This window comes from Myotis daubentonii, chromosome 1 (genome assembly GCF_963259705.1).
Source record: "Myotis daubentonii chromosome 1, mMyoDau2.1, whole genome shotgun sequence".
In the NCBI taxonomy this organism is placed as follows: Eukaryota; Metazoa; Chordata; class Mammalia; order Chiroptera; family Vespertilionidae; genus Myotis; species Myotis daubentonii.
Genome location: NC_081840.1, coordinates 103,237,428 through 103,258,854, shown reverse-complemented (window position 1 = coordinate 103,258,854; position 21,427 = coordinate 103,237,428). Strand labels below are relative to the sequence as shown.

At 41.3% G+C, this 21,427-nt stretch overlaps 1 long non-coding RNA gene across 1 annotated transcript in view; it reads right to left on the bottom strand.

Moving 5' to 3' along the window:
* Nucleotides 1-21,427, bottom strand: part of LOC132211217 (uncharacterized) — a 1,824,365-nt gene that overhangs the window by 866,940 nt on the left and 935,998 nt on the right. The window lies entirely within an intron of this gene.

Below are 21,427 nucleotides of genomic sequence, written 5' to 3'. Positions count from 1 at the left end.
CATATATAAAATATCATCAAGCCATTATCCTAAGATTTATGCATTTTACTATGTTTGAGTTATACATCAGAAACAAAAATACCATCAATGGGCTTATGCTTTCTAAATCTATTCACCCTTATTTATTTTTGGTTTTGTCCAAAGTCAAGCCATCACTTATTCAAGCAGCAAAGATGCTGTGAACTACTTTTAGATGGAGACAGTTTGTTGCAAAAACATAACAGTAACCAAAGATGTTAGCTTCCCATAATCCTCATCCAACACACCAAAAAGGGTGACACTGAAACAAAATGGTCTGATGACAACAATGGCTACTCCATTGCAAGGACCCAAATCTAGACTATAGATAAGAGTGTTTATTTTCTGGAGCTCCCTTCTGAGGGGTGAGACAGGAAGTCTCCTACTAATTATAACCTTGGAGGAGATGAGAAACTATCTCAGAACAGCCTCCTGAGGAAGATAGGGAAGTGAGTGGGGAATGGAGATGGAAGATGGACTCAGAGCAGATCCCCACAGGATTACAAGGCTTCCTGCCACGAATCAGATTACTCGGATTTTGCTTTTGTGCTTTGCATGTGTAGCTTATGTGGATTTGTACAAGGCTGGCAGGATGCCATGCTGAAGCCATTTCCCTACAGGTTTCAGAACTGTGAATCCTGCTTTCTGATAACTCCACAGGAGATTCTATGGGCCCTCAAATCCCCTGTTATCAGAACTGTGTTATTCTCCAAACTTCCAAGGCCAAACCTCCCCTAATATGCCCTACCTTAACTGCCAAATTCTGAAAATGAGTTCAGGATTGTGAAGTTCAGCATCTACTTCTTTATCCAACCCTCTCTCCTTCCAATGTTTGTCATCTGAGTGAATGGCACTAGTATTTTCCCAGTCATCTTTTTCACTTTTGTATTCAACTCAAATTACCATGTTCTTTGGAGTTTTACCTCTTAAATATCTCTTATACGCAACCAGTTCCCTTCTTTTCCATTCTTACCACACTGGCTTCCTGTCTACCATATTCCTTCCTGTCAGGACTTTGCACATCTGTTTCTTCTAACTGGAACAAGCTTCCTTAGACATGACTCTTTCAGATTATCAGCCCAAGTCGCTTCTGTGAAGAAGCCTTTCTGTGATCTTCCAGAGGAGGCAATTTTTTCCAATTACAGATTCATATATATTTTTAATTAAGTATTTTCACACACCTGTGTTCCTTTTGTAGTTCTTACCTCACATACAATTTTACATTACCTTGTGTAACATTTGATTATATTACAAGTTTCATGAAGGCACAGTATATTATTTTTTTTGTTACCTATTGTATTCTCATCAAGGAGCATGGTAGGTACCTAATATGTAATTACTGAATGAGTAAATGAGTAGTAATTACACTCTTATGTAATTAGTTGTGTAATGTTTGCCTACTCCCCATAAGGGCAGGGAAATAACATCCTCAGGGCAGAGTGCTAAGCAAACAGCTCTGAATGTGTATATGCTGAATGAATGAATAAAAGTGAATGACCTTTTCTTGTCTGGTGATTTCACATGTTCTCACAAACATCTGCAACTGGCTGTATTGTTTGCCTGTGCTCAAAGACATTTAAACGTCATGGCCAGACTGGTTTTAAGATGATGCCCATACCCTTAAAATGAGATTTTGATTATGTTTATGACTCTAAAAAATATATTATCATTCAAAAATAGCACTGCTTTTTTAAAGCCTACGATGTTATTAAAGTATTTTCCATTATCATCTTTCTATAGAACAGAAATAAATAGATAAGAAAAAAAGAAAATGTGAATGGTGAGTACCTGAAGACTGTGGGAAATGTAAAAAGGAAAATCAGGCAGTAGATTTAGGCTGAGATGTGGCTTTGGCAGGTACCAACCAAAGGCCAGGCTTCCCTGGCAGGCATCTACTCAAGCAGATTCCACTTGCAATTTAATGAGGCCTTTAGTAAGTACTTCAGGATAAAGCAGAAAAAGTTCATCATCAAGGGGTCATGGTAGAGCCAAGAGGAGATACATCTAGAAATGACAGAAATCTTCCATTCTGCCTTCCAATCACATACCTTTCAGTCAGTAGCCTTTCCCCACCCAGCAATAAGGTTAGTAAAGATTGGAGGAGGGCAGGTGCAGATGACAAAGTCACCCCTCACCACACACTTGGAACAGGTTCAGTTGAACATAGAAACTAACCTGGAAGGGAAGATTAGAGGGAGAAGAGTTAAGAAAGGGTAAAGCAAACATTGATCAGATAGGGAGTTCTGGGGGATGGGGAAAAGGCAGCCAGCCCCATCTACAATGTCTGGTTAATGTTGGAGAATATGCTTTAAGATCTAATTATATGTGGACTTCTGTTTATTTTTTAATTTGTTTGTATTTTTGTTATTATGTGCCGTTTTGTTTTGTTATTAGCAGAAGAACCATTTCCTTGTCCCAGATGTAAGGAAGTGAAGCTAGTCCTTTGGGGATAAAGCAGTGTTTGCAAGGTTTTTGTTGTTGTTTTGTAAATACACATACCCAATTTGGGTAACTACAACCTCTCCCACTTCCTGCCCAAATCTGATAGATTTTTCTGCTATTTCACATGTTTTGTGTATTGAGGTGTTTTTAGGCTTCTTGAATAGTATTCTTATATTACAAATATTAATTTCCCCCTTTAGTATAGACAAGGTTTTTTTCAGCTATATAACAGAAAGCCAAAAGAAAGGTTTTGTGTTTGTGCTTGAGGTCCTATGTTACAGTGTGTGATAAGAGAAGGAACACATACCCCCAGGGGAAGTTGAAATTTCAGGGGACAGTCAGGGCTACTTAATGAGCCACTGGCCACCCCTCTCTACCTCATGATTTTCCCTCCAAGTTTCTCTGTGTCAATGTGTTTAGGGGTGGCATGCATTATGAATAGAAGCACAGATTTAAAATTTAAGGTCTCAGGAGAAACACTGAGGAGAAAATGATACAAAAATAGCAAATGAGGAGACCAGCCAGAATTTTCACAGTTGATAGGGTCTGCATAGTTCCTGCCTCCCTTTGGCTCTCTGCCTTTATTCGGAAGGTGGGCCATCCTGAGTCTGCTCCTACTTTCAATGGAAAGGAGAAAATCATGCTGATGTCTTTCTCCTTGGCTGTCAGGGTGTCTTTGGGGAGTTGTCCATTTTGTGCTCTGGGACTTGATCAATAAACACAGATAGCCTCTTTGGAGATTTCCTCACCCTAATTTGGCTATTATCATCCATTAACACCTCCCCTTCAATGAGTTTATCAAATTCATTTCAGTCTCCTAATGGACTGGAACTCAGACGTGGTCAGCTTTTATATAAGAAGGCTAAGAAGAGTAGGAATTGGAAGGGATGACATAAGGTGTCAAACCAACAAAAGACCCATAGTACTGGTGCCTGATGATTTTTGGGTGGCTCCATGTGAAAAAATACTAAAGCTAGTCTTTGTAATTCTCTTTCAATCCTTTAAATTAATCAAAGAGAAATTTCATTTTAGTTCTGGAAAGTCCTTACAACCTCTGTAACCCAGTTAATCTCCCATTGAAACAAAGAAAGGTGACTTAGCTCAGGGCAGACTACAGTATTCCCAGTATTCTTTCCTTTTTCATATTTGCTATTCTTATTAGCATGTATTAATGGCCAGTGGTACCAGGTTTTCACTTATTAATTTAACCAAAGTAGGATATCTAAGTATTTGAATTTTCCCCCTGAAAGTCTCAGTAAAGCACTGCGTGATTTTAAAAAGAGGGGTAATGTGAAAGATGACTCTAGCTCAAAAAAAGTGTGAGATGTTCAGTCCTGACTCTTCCACTTCGTTTGAACTTTCCACTTTCAAAAATCCAGATCTTATCAGACTGTTGTGAAATTGGTAAGAACCAAAACAAAATAAAAATCTCTTTTTTCCACCCTCTGCCACTCTCAAATAAAGCACAGTTCTCTAGCTTCTGATTTCTGCTCTTAAAGTGTGTGCCAAGAAAGTCCAATCTTAATGCAAAATCATATTTGCTGGAATGTGACTTCAGGTTACATCAGCTTTCACTATACCCACCCTTCACCCTGTGCAAAGCCCACTCAGATTCTGTCTTCTTGGCTGGCTGGCATAACCTTCTAAGATTCCTGGGGCAGCTCTAACTTTTCTTCTTCTGTAAACAAACAGACTGACCCAAAGTGGTAGAACCTGAGCTCAACCCAATACATTCTCATTTTGGTTGCTCCTTCCACTATATGACAGGATCATTAAAGGTATAGCAACTGTTGCCCATTTGAGCCTCTGAGTTTTGTGACTTCTTTCTTCACAGTGGTATTTCCAGTGTGGCATGACTGGGGTCTTACAGTCTGTGAGGCTTCCTTGATTGGCTTCCGTTAAGGACTGCACTTTTTGCCCTTCTACTCCTCATCCCCATTAAACAACAATAGTTAAAAGACAACCTTCATTTCACTTTTATACTTCCAGTGATTATTCCTATCCCTTTTCAGTAGGGTTCATTGGTAATGTCAAACTTGTTCTAATGGCTCTGCCTTGGTCATGGAGCCCTTTTCTCTCAGCATCTCTGCATGTCATTAGAAACATGGCATTGTAGGGTGCATATTCTTGACTATTTCCCCCCCTTTACTTCTTCTCTGAGAAGCATATTATTATTATATTAAATGCCTTGAACAATACTTACTTTATCCCACAGATTAACATCTGTAAAACAATCCGTGATGAGAGCTGTTTGAAATGAAATGAGAGCTGAAGCTTACATAGTTAAAAAAAATTAGAAGAAGACAAAGAAATGAGCTGGATTAAGATGATTTTAATTATCTCACCTGGTATTTGTTATTTCATTTATTATTGCTCCCTATTGTTTCCTTTATAGAGCTAATATGATAGCATACGGACTGATGTTATTGTCTGGATTTTTCCCTTTAGGAGAGTTGAAGAGTCCCAGGTTAAAAAGTAAAAATCACAGTTCAGAATGTTCATAAGTGTGTGATGACAAGAACAGTCATGTTCAGATGCCAATAATAACTGAAGACTCAGGACTGAACATCTCACATTTTTTGAGTAAACTAAATGGGTTTCTAATGTGATCTGGATGTGAAAATATGTAGTTTTCGAAGGATCTGTGCATTGTCATGGGATGTAAGCTCAGATCCACCCTGCAGACCAGGCCAGCCACACAAACAAAATGGCCTGTTTGGGACATGGCAGTTTTTTTTGTTGACTAAAATATATACATGCACCAGTACAAAGAGATAATTTCTGCCTCTTGGCCTTTATACTAAGATTATGACTGGTATCAGTTTAATATTTGATGTTTCATTTTCTCAGGAAATTTTAATGGAGGAGAGAGGGTCTTATCTTCCCTAGTTGCTTGTGGGGAGTGGATTTCTTGTGATATCCTGAGAAAACGAATTTTCTGAGACTTGCATGGGAGATATAGTAGAAAGTTTTATTTTCATGGAATTACACCCCTGGGTTTCCGTTTTTCCTGCCATAGAAGAGGTGTAGTGGGGGCTTTAGAAAAGCTAACATTAGAGCCAGTGTCCACAGTTTTCTTTCAATGTTGGAGCAGTATCCAGTCTGGCATCAGCCTAGTTCAGTGGTCGGCAAACTCATTAGTCAACCGAGCCAAATATCAACAGTACAACGATTGAAATTTCTTTTCAGAGCCAAATTTTTTAAACTTAAACTATATAGGTAGGTACATTGTTATTAACTTAATTAGAGTACGCCTAAGCTGGCCTTTGCTAAAAACGTCCTCAATCTGATTAAGGTACGTTCACTGAGGTCGACCCCTTCCAACCACTAACCATTGCACAATGAGACTGCTGACTGACTGGCTCACTCAACTCCTGCATGAATCGCGTGCGCCTCCCCCACACTGCATCCCGCGCCCCTCCTGCGCCACATTTCCTTTCAACCGACCAACACCCCTCACTTCTAATCACTTCTTCAAAATAGACTCGCCAGGCGGAAAGCCGACTTCTGTGCTTGGGCAAGGAAGTTTCAATTGCATTGTACGGGTGCGCCCGCACGTGGTATTTTGTGGAAGAGCCACACTCAAGGGGCCAAAGAGCTGCATGTGGCTCGTGAGCTGCGGTTTGCCGACCACTGGCCTAATTTAATATGTGTTTCCCCACTGCCCTCTATTAGTCCATTTCATGTGGGCCATATGGGTGAATGTAAGGAAGCAGGAACAAAAGAATTCCTGAGCCAAGAATCACAAGACAAGATCAACAAGGGAGCAAACTTCTTTGTTTAGGAGATTATGTATTCCCAAATTTCCCTGTGTTTGTAATGACCACACCCATTCTGGCCAATCCATGGTTCCCTGGACTTGACTGATAGGAAAGTATCTTCCATAGTCACCCTAACTTCATTGGGCATGTGTCTATATTCCCTTTGGTGGATCCCTTCCCCCAGTATTTTGCATGGAATAGGTTGGTGGTTCCCTGGGGAGTGCAAAGTTGCAGCTTCCTGGTGAAGCTGCTCAAATGACATACCTATAATGTCTGGCTTTACCTCTTTGCTCCTTTCCTATCCTATATAATTAAAGAGTAATATGCAAATCGACCAAATGGTGGAATGATCGATCACTATGATGCGCACTGACCACCAGGGGGCAGAGGTTCAATGCAGGAGCTGCTCCCTGGTGGTCAGTGCACTCCCATGGGGGAGCACTGCTCAGCCAGAAGCCAGGCTCACAGTGAGCACAGTGGTGGTGGCAGGAGCCTCTCCCACCTCCATAGCAGGTGGACATCTCACAAGGGGTCCTGGACTGAGAGAGGGTGCAGGCCAGGCTGAGGGACCACCCCACCCTCCCCCAGTGCACGAATGTTGTTCACCGGGCCTCTAGTTATTAATAACTAGCTAATTACAACAGTGTCAGAACTATTAGATGTGATTGGGATCAGGGAAGAGATTTTCCATAGGTCTTCATTTCTCTCAGTTGCTGAATACCTGAAAATTCTACTATGGTAAAACCCACACAGCAGCCTTAAGCATGGACTATATTAAGGGAAAACTTGAGGGAGAAGAGAATGCATAACATATTGCAAAGGAGAGCCAGTCCAGAAAACTAGAAATCATTATTTGAAACCCTGGGGGCAGAGGCATAAAGTAGCACAAGAGAAATGGAGACACCTTGCATTTGCCTTGGGGCTGAGCCTGACAGGCAAGGACAACAGCCCTTCCTCAACATTTAGGGAAAGAGAACAGGACCAGTATGAATCCATGCAGACCATCTGAAGAGAGGAAGTCCAGAGTGGCCTGGCTTTGCTATCGCATTCTCAGTCAGTCTGCTAGATGGGATTCTTTCAGCTTCTGCTTTTATTCAGAATCTACGAGCACAGAAAGAAAGGGTAGTGGCAGAAAGTGAAAAATGTACGAGCCTCTAATAAGTGTGGACTAGGGTGGTAATGATGGGCTCTCACTTGGTCCTGACTCCAGAGATCCAAGAGCAGCCAGAAAACAAGACAGCGTCCTTGAGGGGTAAGTCATGTAACTAGTGGCTAAACCACATTTCCAAAGGTCTGGGCATGTAGAACGTCCTGGCTGACAAAATGATTGTAGTTGAAAATAGGACACCCCCATTCCAGCTGTCCTAGGGATGCAGAAATCTCTCCTTTTGGAAACACCAAAGGTAAATCAAAGAAATCACTTCCAATCTGATCTTGATAAGTGAATGTCCCACTGAGCAGGATAAGCAAAGGACAAACACATTTGTGCTTACATAAAATGACTCTTGGAAAAGTAAGATCTGATCCACTGAGCCAAATGATCTTTACAGGCTGTAATCAGTAAAACCAAATTTCACAGCAAATGGGACACTTGCTATCCTTGCCCAGCTCAGGGGAGCTGTGTGTGGACATAGTATGGAAAGAAGAAAAAAAATTCAACCCTGCAAAAATGTCCACCTCTTTTTGTGTAGCCTTGCAGACAGTTTGATTTTGTTTTCTCAGACATTGTTTGAACTGCTGTCCTACTAGTCAGGATGAGCCAACTGAGCTGGCTCATGGAACCTGGATAATTTTCACTTCCAGCTAAAGTCAGGGTTGTGCAGATTTGACCAGCTGCTGTAAGCATGTCTGGGTGCATCCCTGTTATCTAGGTGAACAAAGGTACACACTGTGCATCAATAAAACGCAGATCACGGTAATGATCAGATTAGGCTCCAATGATAATTTACAGCAAATTCAATGCTATTAAATCCTGATGGTGAACATTTAAAAAACTGCATGGGCTTTGTCCAGAAGTAAAAAATCAAGGTTGTTTAGCAAGCTATTGGAAGCAAAAGGAAACTAGTGTTTATAAGAAGTTACACAATTTAAGGACTCTCAATATGGGTTTTTTAAAGACATAGCATTATTTCTCTCTAAATCTTGTACAAATTACAAACATTTTCAACTGGAGTGAAAAAACATCCTGTTTTTCATTAGGATCCCCTTGCCTTTGATTTCTGAGTATTGGCATCAGACCATCCATAGTACATTGCCAGTACAGCGGCCTTACCACTCCTGGGTAAGGTCTGACTCCTGCTCTGGCTGGAGCTGTAATGAGGAGGCAAACCTCAATTAACACCTTGGATAATAGCATGTCCCACCTCTGAGGGTGCCTCTCAGGAAAACAGCTCCCACTACTGTACACAGAGGCCATCAGCCCACCTTGACAGCAGTACATATTAGAAATTTTTTTTTCCACTAAGCCCTCATTGGCTTTACTATGCCTCCCACTTCTTCACAAAGGAGTCATGAATTTTAAAATGTCTTTGCCCTGCAGCAGAAAGCACTCAGATATAAATACTTTATTTGCCAAATTCATATAAAAGGTTGATGTGTATTCTTGAGCAACAATAAAAGCAGTATGTCCCATACATGCATACTCATATGAACATAGATTGAGTCAATCCCAGCATGTTAAGTTGAACCATATGAAATTGCTAATTTTGTAGGTCACAAATGATTGACAATTGGCAACTTTACATAATTTAACCCATAACATAATGGTTAAGAATGTGGACTTTGGATCTTATTCAGCCACCTACTAGCCATGATCCTTGGCAAGTTACTGACTACTCTGCCTTTCTTTTGTCATCTAAATAGTATTTATCTCATAATTATGATCTCATTTTCACAGTATTTGTGAAAAATAAATAAGTGTATACATGTAAAGCATTTAGCATTTAGAAGAGTTCTTGGAATATAGAGATCATTATTTATTTCCTTTTCATACGATTTTGCAGGGCCCTATTATACATGTTACCCTAGAGGACATAGTCTATGTGGGGTGGGGTGGACGGCTATAAGAGGGAAATTTGTCCAGGGCTTCATGTTAAAAATTGTTTCAATGTAACTTTTTGACATTACCGTCAAATGAAGGTAAATATGAAGTCACATAGACACACTGGCAAGATTTATAAATTACTAATAATTCATAAGTTATCAATTATTAACATATAAATTTATCACAATATTTAGAGATTTTCTGGCAACCGTTATTTTTAAATATACTTACAACCTCATAAAAACATACAGTTGACTCAAGCTTCTTAATCTATGAGAGTCTTCACAGAAAGTAACAGTTAAAAAACACTAACTCCTGAATATTTCTTATGAGGAAATATAAAAGGAGAATATTGCTTAAAGGATAAAGCTAACAGAATCCTCTCTTGTTAGAACCCTTGATTTCCACAAACAGGTTACCTCTACCTCCAATTTAATGGTATGTTCAAGTGTTGGACCAGGGGAGGCTGGTTGCTGGCACCACTGAGTAGCTTGTATCATTGCCCATGCCAAGAAATGCAACCTTGAACTTATTGCCAATCTTTGCTAAATGCATCATTGAGAGAAATAACCTTTAAGAAAAAAAAAATTTGAAGGTCCTACAGTGTAGGGAGCAGCTATAGGGACAAGCCTCAGACTGACCTGTGGCAGGGCCACAAACAAGTCCCAGCTTGGAGGGCAGAGCCCTCCAGCATAATTAAGCTTTAGCTTATATTCCTCCCTAGTTCCTTCCTATGTAGCTAATGGTCTGCTGGAGGTGCAGCAAGTGCTGCCAAAACAAGGTGAAACTCACAATAACATTGTAAACATGTTGACCACTTCCCTTCTTTTGCTTGTTTGCTCTGACTATAAAATAAAGCTTTGGCTTGCAGGCTGGGTCTCTCTGTGTCCTCATCCAGGCTCAGGAGATCCACTTAGCCCCAGCTATATTCTCTATGTCAGTCTTCTTTAATCCTTCACCGTCCCTCCTCAGGCTCACCGAACCTGGCCGTGCTGGACGCGGTTCACTACAGTACTCCATGTCCTCTGCTATTCTAAAATCTCAAGACAGCTAAAAAGTAAAATCCCTGCTAATTGACAAGGTGTTTTAATGACTGTTCCTAAAATTGCTTCACTGAATTGCCTGTAAAATGGGTCAATATGAGAAACAGTGCAGTGAATGTCTTGATAGTCATGATAGTTGAGTTTACTATAATAATATTGTTCTGATGGCAAATTGTGTCTATTTTTTGCACAGAGGAAAATTTCTATTTGGTCTTATAATCAAGAACAGTAAATTTTGTAAATGACTAGATTTTCATTTTCAAGATGGCAATTACAAACCCTAGAACCAAATTCATGGTGCATTAAAGGAGTTCATTATTCTTAATGTTACTCCAGATTCTATTTTATGTCCTCATCATTATTTTATTTTCTCTACATTTTAAAAATAAGCCTTATTAAGAATAAAATTCAAGGAGTTTTGACAAATGTGTAGAGTGTGTAACTACCACCACTCAGATGGTACACAGAACATTTCCATCACTCAAAAAAAGTTCCCTAGTGTTCATTTTTCATCAATCTCTGTTCTCCATTTTCAGATCTTAGAGACCACTGATCTGCTACTACAGTTTTGTATTTTCTAGAATTTCTTATAAATAGAATCATACAGTCTTTTTTTATCTGGCCTCTTTCACTTAGCAAATTATTTTGAGAATTATCTATGTTTTTGGGCATATGACAGTTAATGACTTTCTATTGCTAAATAGTAATTCCATTGTGTGAACATACAGATATGCTAAAGTATAGATTGATCCCAATCTGGGGCTATTATAAATAAAGCTACTATAAACATTTATTTACAAGTCTGTGTGAATATATGTTTTCCATTATCTTGGGTAAATATGTACAAGTGTGATTACTGACTCACACATTAAGTGCATATCTAAATGTATAAGAAACTGCCAAATTGTTTTCCAAGTTGGTTGTACCATTTTTCATTTCATCAACAATATATGAGCATTCTGGTGGTTTCATATTTTTGGAAACACATGTTATTGTCAGTCTTTTTCAATTTAGATATTCTAGTGCTTATGAAATAGTATATTAGTATGGTTTTGATTTTTAATTTCTAGTGGTTATTGATGTTAAGCATATTTTCATGTTATTTGTCATTCATTTACCTTCTTTGGTGATGTGTCTGGCCAGAACTTCTTCTCTGATCATTTTTAAAATCAATCTGTTTGTCTTTTTCTTATTAAATTGTATAAGCTGTTTATATGTTCTGCATATGTTCCGGATATATGCTTTGCAAATATTTTATCTTAGTGTGCTTCTTGCCTTTTTTTATTAAGGTATTACAAATGTGTCCTTATCCTCCCATTGTCACCCCATCCCCCCAGACCTGCCCTCACCCTCAACCCCTGTTGTTTGCGTCCATCGCTTATGCTTATATGCATGCATACAAGTTCTTTGGTTGATCTCTCCCCCTTAATCTCACCCTCACCTATTTTCCCTCTGAGGTTTTAGCATCTGATCAATTCTTCCGTCTCCAGATCTGTTTTTGTTCATTGGTTTATGTTGTTCATTATAATCCACAAATGAGAGAGATTATGTGATATTTATCTTTCTCTGACTGACTTAGTTCACTTAGCATAATGCTCTCCAGCTCCATCCAAGCTGTTGCAAATGGTAGGAGTTCCTTCCTTTTTACAGCAGCATAGTATTCCATTGTGTAGATGTGCCAAAGTTTTTAATCCACTCATCTGCTGATGGGCACTTAGGCTGTTTCCAAATCTTAGCTACTATAAATTGTTCTGCTATGAACAGAGGAGTGCATATATCATTTCTGATTGATATCTCTAGTTTCTTGGGATATATTCCTAGAAGTGGGATCACTGGGTCAAATGGAAGTTCTATTTTTTGTTTTCTGGGAAACTTCATACTGTTCTTCACAGTGGCTGCACCAATCTGCATTCCCACCAGCAGTGCACGAGGGTGACTTTTTCTCCATATCCTCTCCAACACTTGTTGTTTGTTGATTTATTGATGATGGCCATTTTGACAGATGTGAGATGGTACCTCATTGTTGTTTTTATTTGCATCTCTCAGATGAATAGTGACTTTGAGCATGTTTTCATATGTATCTTGGTCTTCCTTATGTCTTCTTTCGAAAAGTATCTATTTAGGTCCATTGCCCATTTTTTTATTGAGTTGTTTGTCTTCCTTTTGTTAAGTTGTATGAGTTCCCTGTAAATGTTGGAGATTAAAACCTTATCGGAGATATCGTTGGCAAATATGTTCTCCCATGCAGTGGGTTTTCTTGTTTTGTTGATGGTTTCTTTTGATGTGCAGAATCCTTTTATTTTGATGTAGTCCCATTTGCTTATTTTCTCTTTAGTTTCCATTGTCCTAGGAGCTCTGTTGGTGAAGATATTGCTTTGGCATATATCTGAGATTTTGCTGCCTCTGGATTCCTCTAATATTTTTATGGTTTCCCATAAAAATGGGTATGGTATGGGCATTTTAATGATGTTGATTCTACCAATCCATTAACACAGTGTATTCCTCCATCTGTTTATGTCTTCCTCTATCTCTTTTTTCGATATCCTATAGTTTTCTGAGTAGAGGTATTTTACCTCTTTAGTTAAGTTTATTCCTAGATATCTTAATTTTTTTGGTGCAATGATAAATAGGATTTTTTTTAAAATCTCTATTTCTGTACACTCACTATTGATGTATAAAAATGCCATAGATTTCTTGGCATTAATTTTGTATCCTGCTACATTGCCGAATTCATTTATTAAGTCTAATAATTTTTTTTGATGGAGTCTTTAGGGTTTTCTATGTATAGCATCATATAATCTGTGAATAATGACAATTTTACTTCTCCTTTTCCAATTTGGATGCCTTTTATTTCTACTTCTTGTCTGATCACTTTGGCTAGCACTTCCAGTACTGTGTTGAACAGGAGTGGTGAAAGTGGGCATCCCTGTCTTTTTCCTGTTCTTAAGGAAATGGTTTCAGTTTTTTCCCATTGAGTATGATGTTGGCTGTACATTCGTCATATAAGGCTTTTATTATATTGAGGTATGATCCTTCTATGCCCACTTTACTGAGCGCTTTTATCAGAAAAGTGTGTTGAACTTTGTCAAATGTCTTTTCTTCATCAATTGATATGATTATGTGATTTTTGTCTCTCAATTTGTTTATGTGATGTATCACATTTATCGATGTTATCAACCTTGCATCCCTGGAATAAATCCCACTTGGTGTATGATCTTTCTAATGTGTTGCTGGATTCGGTTTGATAGAATTTTGTTGAGGATTTTAGCATCTATGTTCATCAGGTACATTGACCTATAATTCTCGTTCTTTGTGGTGTCTCTCTCTGGTTTTGGCATTAAGGTAATGCTAGCTTCATAGGAAGAGGTTGGAAGTGTGCCATCCTCTTGAATTTTTTTGTCATAGTCTGAGGAGGATTGGTTTTCGTTCTTCTTTGAATGTTCGGTAAAACTCCCCTGTGAAGCCATCTGGTCCAGGGCTTTTGTTTGCTGGAAGCTTTTTGATTAATGTTTCAATTTCATCAGTAGTTATCAGCTTATTCAGGTTTTTTTATTCTTCCTGATTGAGTTTTGGAAGCTTGTATTTTTCTAGGAATGTGTCCATTTCATCGAGGTAGTCCAGTTTGTTGGAGTAAAGTTTTTCTTGGTAATTTTTTACAATCCTTTGTACATCAGTGGAGTAAGTTGTTACTTCACCTCTTTCATTTCTGATTTTGTTTATTTGGGTCCTCTCTCTTGTTTCTTGCTTTTTCATATTCTTCACAATGTATTTTTAAAAGTGGAAGTTTTTAATTTTGATAAAGTCTAATTTATAAAATTATTTTGTAGCTCACAATATTTATATTCACAGAATATTTATATTCTGTGAAATATTTGCCTAACCCATTCTAAGGATTGTTGCATATTCTCTTCTAGAAATTTTACAGTTTGGTTTTACATTTAGATTGATGATTCATTTTGAGATAATTTTGGTATATGGTATGAAGTAAGGATCTAAGTTTATTTTTTGCACATCAACATCCGATTGTTCTAGCATCATTTATTGAAAGAAATATCCTTTCCCTATTATCTTTGAACCTTTAATAAAAAAAACACACACAAAAAAACACAGTAGACCAGTGATGGTGAACCTTTTGAGCTCAGTGTGTCAGCATTTTGAAAAACCCTAACTTAACTCTGGTGCCGTGTCACATGTAGAAATTTTTTGATATTTGCAACCATAGTAAACAAAGATTTATATTGTTGATATTTATTTTATATACTTAAATTCCATTTAACAAAGAAAAATCAACCAAAAAAATGAGTTCGTGTGTCACCTGTGACACGCGTGTCATAGGTTCGCCATCATTGCAATAAACCATAAATGCATTCATTTATTTCTGGACTATGCTATTTCAATGACTTATATGTATATCTGGTTGCTGTAGACTTATCTACTCTAATCAAAGAGAAACATGCAAATTGACCGCACCTCCGTTACGCCCAAGCCACATCCACCAGCCAATCAGAGCAACTATATGCAAATTAACCCAACCAAGATGGCGGCCAGAAGCAACACAGCTGGAGCAAGCAGGAGGCTTGCACTTGGTTGCCCCGGTGATGGAGGAAGCCTGCCTGCCCTGGCTTGCTGTGTCCTCTGCTCAAGGCAACAAAATTTCAATTATAGAAGACAAATAAATCCCAGATACCTGCTTCCAGCCAGCTTCCACTGGAAGCTTGGGTGGCTGGGGGCCATGGACAGCCTGCAAACAACCATCAGTCCTCACCCAGGATGGCCAAACCCTCATGGGGTGAGGGTCCCCACTGGGGGGCTTGGCCAGCCTGCAAACAGCCATCAGCCACTCACCCAGACTGGCCAGCACCCCAACAGGACCCCCCCACCCTGAACGGGGTTTGGCCAGCCTGAAAAAGACCCTCAGCCCCTCACCCAGGCTGGTCAGGCACCCCAGGGGGACCCCCATCCTGAAAGGGCTGTGGCCAGTCTGCAAACAGCCATCAGCCCCTCACCCAGAATGGCAAAGCACTCCAGTGGGGACCCCCACCCTGAAGGGGGTGTGACTAGTCTGAAAACAGCCCTCAGCCCCTACCCAGGCTGGCTAGGCACCCCAGCGGGACCCCCACCCTGACCTGGGACACCCTTCAGGGCAAACCAGTCGGCCCCCACCCATGCACCAGGCCTCTATCCTATATAATAAAAGGGTAATATGCAAATTGACTCTAACAGCAGAACAACTGAGAAGGACTGGTCACTATGACACACACTGACCACCAGGGGGCAGGCACTCAATGCAGGAGCTGCCCCCTGGTGGTCAGTGAGCTCCCACATGGGGGAGCTCTGCTCAGCCACAAGCGAGGCTGACAGCCTTTTCCACCTCCTCAGCAGCGCTAAGGATGTCTGACTGAAGTTTAGGTCTGCTTCCCGCTGGCAAGTAGACATCCCCAAGGGCTCGCAGGCTGCCAGAGGGATGTCTGACTGCCACCTTAGGCCTGATCCCCTGGGGAGTGGGCCTAAGCCAGCAGGTGGTCATCTCCCAAGGGGTCCCAGACTGCGAGAGGGCATAGGCCGGGCTGAGGGACCCCCCCGAGTGCACAAATTTTTGTGCACTGGGACTCTAGTACTAAATATTAACATTAGATTGTTTATTCTTCAACATTTTTTCCAAAATTATTTTAGGTGTTCTAAGTCCTTTACATTTTTATGCTCATTTTAGAATCAGCTTATCGGTTTGTACCAACAAAACAAAACAAAACTTTTAATCCTGATGGGATTTTGATTGAAATCACATTGTCTCTCTATGGCAGACAAGAAAATATGCCTTCTGAACCTAGTGCTATAGAGAGGTTAATTGACCCAGAGCCCCAGATGCTGTTCTTGGAAATCTATTACTTCATTTGGGCCAAGACCATGCCTCCCATAGGATCCTCCCCAGTCAAGGGTTGAGTATAGTGGAAAATCCTAAAGGAGACTCATTTGGGGGAGACATGAAAATCCTCTTTGAGTCAATTTAAACTCAAGGAATGCTTGCCATCTTTTTTGAAGTTTTCTTAGACTGTATGAAACACTAGGAAAATTCATTCAATGTTCTCACTCTCTCCTTCACTTGGGTTCACACGTGCCTCATACTTTGGCATCACTCCCAGAATTTTTCATCTTTTCTTAATGTTTTTCTCAAAGGCTTTTCCTTAATAAAATTATTGAATATTTAACCCTGTTTTCATGTCTGCTTTTCAGAGGGTCTGGAATAACACAAATAGTACCACGAGTGGTATGAGAAAAGAGGCATTAAGATGGGGACAAGGAATTAGTTCATCTATATCTTGCAGATAGAAAGCACATGTTTGGTCCTTGATACAAGACACAGTTCACTTGCTAAATATTTCCCTGATGATGACTCTTGAAAATGTCTCTATGGAGGCAACTTCTATTGTGGGTATGATGATATTGCTAGCACTTAAAAATACAAGAAAAACAGTGCCTACAAAGACAAACTGATTGGCCGGCCAACACTAGGTGTATTGACTCTCTGATGAGGATAATAAGAGATTAATAGCTATTAACATGTGCTTAATGGCCAAGTATGAGAATCATAGAGCCTTCCATGGTAATGGTGGTAGCACATAAAGAAGTCTTTATCACATGTGGCTGAAGGGCAGACATAATCTAAAGGCAAGCTTAGACCTAATTGTGAGAATGGCAGAGTCCCAGAGATAATAAAAAAATAAAAAACAAAAACAAAAAACCCCACAACTCCTTCAAGGCAGAGAAACCTGGATAGATGTTCTTGATGATTTTGACTCTACAACACACCCACCCTTACAGTCTGGGCATGCACATGTGGCTCACCTGTCTCTAGCAGGGGCTAATACTTTTACCAGGCTGAAAGATGCTGCAGAATCCTTCTTGCCACAAGTCTAAATAATTAGAGCTGGCTCCATCTTCACACCTGCTGCCAGACAGATAATTAGGGTTAAATCCCAGGATAATCCATCAGTGGTCAGGGTAAGGCTTGACAAGACCAGAAAAAGATTATATACCTAAAAATCAAAACAATAACTCCCAATGCGATGAGAACCAGGGAAGCACTCCTGAAGTTAGATTTCCAGGATACTCAATGAATGATCCTAGAATGTAAAGCTGGATAAGCAAGAATTCGTTGATTTTTGAGACAATTTCTCATGATGTAAAAGTATCACCCTAGCAAAGACCCAGGAGATGGGACAAACTGATGTTGGTGTGGTATTTAAAAACCTGGAAGAAATAGTGGCCAACTCTTAGCAAAGTAGAAATGCCCTAACTTTCTTAACAGATAGTAAGTGAAAAATCAAAAGCCTAACATGATTATGTTCCAATACAACTTTATTTACAAAAACAGGCAGTAGACCAGAAGTGGATTTGCTCTAGTTTTCGGATCATTGCCTTAGACAGCAGCCAACCAAGGTGCTGTTTAATATCTACAATTTCAAAAGAAGAAGAAAGTAAGAATGAAGAAGTAAAAATCTGAAAGCAGTTACCTCAATTTAAAAAAAAAAATCACCATTCAGCATTCAATCCCCACATCTGAGCCAATTTTTCAATTCTAGTGCCCTTTGACCTAAGAGGTATCCAAGTCCTTTAGGATTCTGTAACATCATGACAAGTCCATTTAGTAACAGTTCTTTTATTTTTCCCCAAAGTGACCTATAGCCATTTATTCAGTTGACTATGAAAAGAAAAAAACAAAACAAAACAAAAATTTTGAGAACTATGTCTAAGTTGACCTTGATATCCACAGACTCAAATCATGATGATGATGATGATGATGATGGAACCAGGTTATAATAATAGGAGACCTAGCTTAAGACCAGCTCACAGTGGGGCCCCTGGATCCATGGACCCATTTCACATCACTTTCCAGTTCCTAGTGCATAGTTGAAATAGATACAATTAGCAGTTGGAGGAACCCAACATTATATATCTGGTTTAGAGAGTAAACATTTTTGTCATGAGGAAGGCCAAAAAGAATTTTCTGATAATGTGGGTGGATGGTAGAGATTTGTAACCCAAAAGATGCAGGGTGATGTTTCCTATCATATCTCAAGCCCCTGCAGAAACAAGACAGACCCAGGAGAATGACTTATAGTACCAAAGACCAAGCAGCAGCCTCATTGCAGCTGTTATGGAAATTTTGGTGTTACTATTGGCTCTCCAAATTTGCATGTTCCACAGTCATGGATTCAACCAATTGATGATCAAAAATTAAAATAAGATAAAAATGAAAAGTAACAAATGTTACATTGTCACTGACATGTACTAGTGACCATCTCAATGCTACACAAACCACTCTATCATATCACTATCATGGTGCTGGGGGAAGGCGGCAGTATACTGGAGGCCTGGGTACATCACATGTGCTCCAGAAGGTGGGAGAGAAACCCTCTGAAGATTCAATGGACAATTTAGTGAAGTTTTTAAGGGTCTGTTGGTAAGGGAATACCAGGATACCTCTTTCAAACAAATTAACAAATTCAAAGTACAACAGCTTGAATCTTTCACAAAGAAGAAACATGGTGTCTAGCAGGTCTCTTTGGGTTCTGGCTGCCACACATTTCACATCTGGGAAACTGGTCCAGTCCATGATGCAGATAACAAAGAAGGCTACCAGTTTTAAACAGTACCCCAAGCAGGAAAGAGCACTGCATTTGGTCTAAGCCATGGTGTCCTCATCCCTGCCACTGGGAGTATCTGGTCAAGTAGATCCTGGGTTTTGGGAATTGCCAGTGGGACAAAGATGGAGTGTGGAACTCATGACAAGCTCCAGTAGGAGAATCATAATACAGGTCTCTACAATTCTGGAGTCCAGCCAGGCCATTGTTAGCAGAGAATGACATGCCTTGGAACACTGGACCCTGCTAGAGATGGAACACTTAACAATGGACCTTTAAGTAACCATGAATCCAGAGCTCACATTATAAGCTGGGTTCTATCAAACCTTTCAAGTCCTAAATCAATGGAAAACATTTTTAAATGCCTCACATTAAATGTTGTGGCCTATCACATTGAATTCTCACTTCCAAAGCCTACCTCACTACTGCTGGCTTTGAATGTCCAATTTGTCAGCACCAGATCCCAACGTCAAGCCTCTGACATGGCACAGAGAGACCAACAGGTCCTGTGGTGATAAGTGAACCTTTCCCATCTTGGCAGGGCTAGAGCTTTATCCTCACAGGGGTAGATACCTACCTGCTGTAGGTATGGATGATGCCTATAGAGTCTCAGCTGTTAAGCAGCTCTCAAAGGCTCATGCTGGCTGCTATATGGATAATGGACTACACTCAGCAAGGTTGAAAGCTAGGAGACTATTTAGAAGGATGTGGCAGTAGCCCAGATAAGAGTTGGTAAGAAATGATGGTTGTTTGGCAGTGGAGATGCAGTTGATAGGATTCAATTTTAAATACGTAATTACAAGATAAACAGTATCCTATATAATAAAAGGCCAGCCACCATAAGTCTAACAACTGGAATGACCAGAGACCAGAACCAAGTGGTTAAGGGTGATCAGGTAGGCAAACCAGCAGTTAGGGGAAATCAGGTAGGTAGAAAGCCCATCGCAGGGCTGGCCCCTCCCCGCAGCAAAGAAAGAGGAAGACCCAGGCCAGCCAAGCCATTGCACTCCATGCCTGTTGCCTGCAGAGGGAGGCCACGAGTGGCAGGGGAAATGGGGCCAATGCTGCACAGATGGTAAGCAGTGGCAGTGGCAGGGGTGGGGCCAGCTGCCTGCAGCTGAAGGAAAGCCCCGATAGGCCCTGATCTCAGGCCAGGCCTAGGTACCCTCCCGAAAGGTCCTGAATTGTGAGAGGGTGCAGGCTGGGCTGAGGACCGACCTCCCCCCCACACCACTCTGAGTGCACCAGGCCTATAGTCCTATCTCATAAAAGAGAAACATGGTAATTAGCCATACGTCTGCTACCCTTCCCATTGGCTAATCAGGGTGAAATGCAAATTAACTGCCAGCCAAGATGGCAGCCGGCAGCCAGGCAGCTTGAAGCTAACATGAGGCTTGCTTGCTTCAATGACGGAGGAAACCAACATTCCCCGCCTGCCTTGCCGGCCTCTGAGCTTGCAGTTTGAAACATTGTTACAAATATAGAAGCTAAACAAAACCCCAGAAACCTGCTTTCAGCCAGCCGGGATCTCAGAGCTGGAGTTGACACAGTGTTTCGATTATAGAACCCAAACAAACCAGTTACCTGCTTTCAGCAGCAGAGGCCTCAGAGCTGGAGCCAGAGCTAAAGCTGGCCCAGAATAAAAAAGAAAAAAAGGAGCGGTTGGGAGCTTCAGTCATTCACCAGCCTGAAAACAGCCTTCAGCCCCTCACCCAGGCTGGCCAGGCACCCGAGTGGGGACCCCCGCCCTGATCCAGGACACCCTTCAGGGCAAACCAGCCGGCCCCCACCCATGCACCAGGTCTCTATCCTATATAGTAAAAGGGTAATATGCCTCCCAGCACCAGGATCAGCAGAACCGCGAGGCCTCCCAGAACCGGGATCAGCATGACAGGGGGCAGCGCACAAACCCCCTGATTGCCCTGCGGCTCTGTGTGTGACAGGGGGAGGGACCACAACCTCCCTATCCTCCCTACTCTGTTCATGACAGGGGAAGGCGCCCCAACCCCCTGATTAGCCCTGCTCTGTGCCTGATAGGGGGGAGCTCCCCAACCACCTGATCGCCCTGTGGCTCCGTGTGTGACAGGGTGCGGCTTCCCAAAACCCCCACTCCCCCACGGGCCCTGCTCTGTGTGTGATGGGGTAGAGCCATAACCTCCCCATCGGCCCTGTCCTGAGTGTGAGAGTGGCGGCGCCCCAACCTCCTGATTCGGCCCTGCTCTGTGGGTGATAGAGGGCGGCGCCGCAACCCCCCCCCCCCCCACTGGCCCTGCGCAGGGTGACAGGGTGCGGCGCCCCAAGCCCCCCCCCCCATGGACCCTGCTCTGTGTGTGACGGGGTAGAGCCATAACCTCCCGATCGGCCCTGCCCTGAGTGTGACAGTGGCGGCGCCCCAACCCCATGATCAGCCCTGCTCTGTGTGTGACAGGGGGCGGTGCCCCAACTCCCCTATCGGCCCTACTCTGTGAGTGACAGGGG